Genomic DNA, 3418 nt, shown 5'->3' with positions numbered 1-3418 from the left:
CCCTCGAGCAACTCATACACGCGCCACTCTGGCTTAACCGCCACCCATTCTTTCTGGTGCCGACAATGGATACAGACACGAGTCTAGATTTTTTTCACTCGAAGGAGTAAAAGTCCCCTCGATGACGCCCGCCACTGTAAACGGACAATGCAATAATATAAACGTTTAAATGCGTTTAACAGTAAATCGTTTAAATCGGTGCTTAAACGTTTTAAATATAATCTTCATTGAAGATTATACTCCCTCCGTTCCAAAATAATTGCGCGAGTTTCAGGAGGGTGTACATTGCACGTCATTATATTCAGGAGGTAAATTGAAAACGTGGTGGCGCCCGCATGGATTCGAAATGCGTTGCTGTGATTGGTTCAAAACAACGAGCAAAACAAGCGCTGTCTATTGGTGCGATAATGAGCGGGAAATCTCAAGAGGTGAGGCCGCTACCCACGTTCAAAACTTTGCATACAAAATCTAAAATAAAACATGACTTGTAAAATACCAACATTCCGGAAATGACACCCAAAAGGCGCAATCTCACCGATGACGAGCGCGAGGCCATCCTTGGGGAAGTCTTGCTTCGCAGCAACGGCACCTATATGACGAGGCTGCCGAAAAGCTTCAGCCAGGAGCTGGCGGAGATGAACAACTGGAATGTGTCCACCATTCACGGGGTCCTTGCGGTTGCCAAGCAGCAGGGAATTGGTGGAGACAACATGAAAGTATCTGTCACCAGCAAGATGAAAGGTAGAGTGGGCAGGAAGAAGGCGTTCACTGCAGAGCAAGTGAAATCAAAGCTCTTGCAGGTGCCGCTTTCTCAACGCACAACACTACGATCGATTTCGGAACGCACAGGTGACAACTTATAGTGAATATCCGTGTCTGATCTCACAATAGGAATATGTTTGGGGTCGTTGCACCGATACCTTAAAATGGGCTTGTTTCGTTCCCACTCCATCGCGATTAAACCATTGCTGACTCACGCAAACAAGTTCGCCCGGTAAACCCCCGTCCTGAATCGAATGGAAGTGTCAAAAGCGGTCAAAGTCTTCATTTCCTGAGACACGGATTTCGCAAGTTTTGATTGGACAAGTGTATCATTACACGTGTATAAATACATTCTGGATTATTTGATATTGGGGGTTTCAATTTTTATTCGAGGAGGCGTACCTCCATTTCCTGATTCGCGCAATTATTTTGGAACGGAGGGAGTGTTGCGTGCATTTGCGGAGGTGCGCTTCCATCGCGTACTTTTCCGCACGGATGTTGGCGGGCTCGCCAGCGTTCGGATTGCCCGATTCAAATACACGCGTGCAGTGCATACATTTCAGAAATGCTTGCGTATTGTTGGCCATGCGGCCTGTGTTCGTGAAGTGTTGCTGCGCGCTGCACGGTTTCCGACCGACATGATGTGGCATCCGTATGATGTGGAGGAAGGACCGACGGAGTGACACTGATAATGCAAGGACAGCGTCAGCGGGGCGCGGAGTCGGATAAATGATACCTGTCCGTTTTAGGGATCGCTCGGACTCCGTGGCTCACAGAGCCCTATAGTGCTGGACATAAAGATTCGGTACATGGGATTCTGAGTCACAGCAGTATTGGTTTTCATCCAATCAGAACGCTTTAGTACCTGTTTTAATCCAGGGAAAATGGCGGATCGACTGAATCCACCCGATTTGTCCCAAAGTGTGTACTCACTGAAAAAGGCGCGAAAAACATCAAATGGTTGGTTTGAACCTGGTCAATAAACATCAGTACAGCAATTGTATATCGAGTTTCAAAGCACATTACGCTTAAAAAGGCACAACCAAAGGTATCATTGAATAGCTGATTTAATGCTGCACCAAGAGAGTGAACTAGAACATACTAAATAGATAACCCAAGGCGAACGAATGACACCAGAAGAACAAGGAACTATTTTGGCTTTTCGCACGGCAAATTGGTCGATTCGACGTACATAGCGAAGGAGCTTTTCTTGGCGAATGCCACTGTCGCCAACTTTCTCAAGAACTCTGCCACGTATGGGACGTCTACCATACCTGGCAGACCGAGAAAGTTGGCTGACAGAGACGTTCGCCGAGTCAACCGTGTTGCTTCCGAGGGTCGGAGCAGCTCATCAAGGATCCAACATGACCTCCAACTGGACGTGTCTCCACGCACGATTCGTTACGTTTTAAAACGCTCAGAGCATTTCCAATACAAGAAGTGCAAGGCTACACCATGGCTGACGAAGGCGCACGAGGAAGCAAGAGCCAAGTGGGCCAAAGACCACGTCGATTTTGGCGACAAATGGGCGACTGTAATCTTTTCGGATGAAAAGAAATTCAATTAGGATGGCCCCGATGGGCTCCAATTTTACTGGCATGATCTCCGAAAAGATGAACAGTCGTTCATGAGTCAAAATGGTAGTGGAAGCGTTATGGTGTGGGGAAGATTTTCCTCCCAAGGACGTACGTCGCTTGCTGTACTGCAAGGCCGTCAAGACTCGTTTGCCTACTTCGACACGGATTATATGCTACCGTTCGCCCATTGGAAGCATGGCGATGGCTTCTTGTTTCAACAAGATAATGCCAGCATTCACACCAGCAAGGAGACGATGGCATTTTTTGACGACCAAGAAATTCAAGTTTTGGGCTGACCGGCGTTGTCGTCCGACTTCAACCCAATCGAAAATGTTTGGGGGCTATTAGCCCGAAAAGTTTCGGCAAATGGTCGACAATTTTCGACAGTTTCGGAGCTGCAAGCCGAAATTTTAGGACAATGGGACGCGATCGAGCATTCGTACTTGCTGAAGCTTATGGATTCGATGAAATTCAGGTGTATTGATGTCCTCAGTGGAAAAGGGAATTGTACTAAGTACTAATGTGAAATTTCATTGCTTCAGCTTTAAAATTGAGTGTGTTGTGCAGGTTTGAAATTCGTGTACCAATGTTTTTGTCCAGCCAAAAAACTCGTTTTGCATATAATTTGTTGTATTTCTCAGCATGTACGCCACTTTTATGCAATCCACACTTACCGACGTGCTCGCAATGCATCTAGGATCAATGTAGCACATCACGGATACTGGTGGCGACAATGTCTTGGGACGTACCTCTCAAATTCAAGTGTACCAAGCCTTTATGTCCAGCACTGTAATACCTCCCGTTTAATAGCAGGAAACCCCGAAACCTCGTTTAAATAGCAATAAATGGTAATAAAAACGTTTAAACACCGTATAAATGCAAAAACGTTTTTTGTTTAAACGTTTTAATTGTCCGTGCCAACACTGACACATGTAGGCGATGTTGTGGCACGGCATGGGTGAGAAATTTGCATTATACTTAGGGGGGGGAGTTTCCAGTCTACCAGAATCTGACTAACTAATGTCGCTAGTAGGACTAGTAGTACCTAGTAGGCAAATAGTACCATTGGTGCCTAATAG

The sequence above is a fragment of the Aphanomyces invadans genome, assembly GCF_000520115.1.
Source record: "Aphanomyces invadans strain NJM9701 unplaced genomic scaffold supercont1.4, whole genome shotgun sequence".
NCBI classification, from domain to species: Eukaryota; Oomycota; class Saprolegniomycetes; order Saprolegniales; family Verrucalvaceae; genus Aphanomyces; species Aphanomyces invadans.
This window is presented reverse-complemented; position numbering follows the sequence as displayed.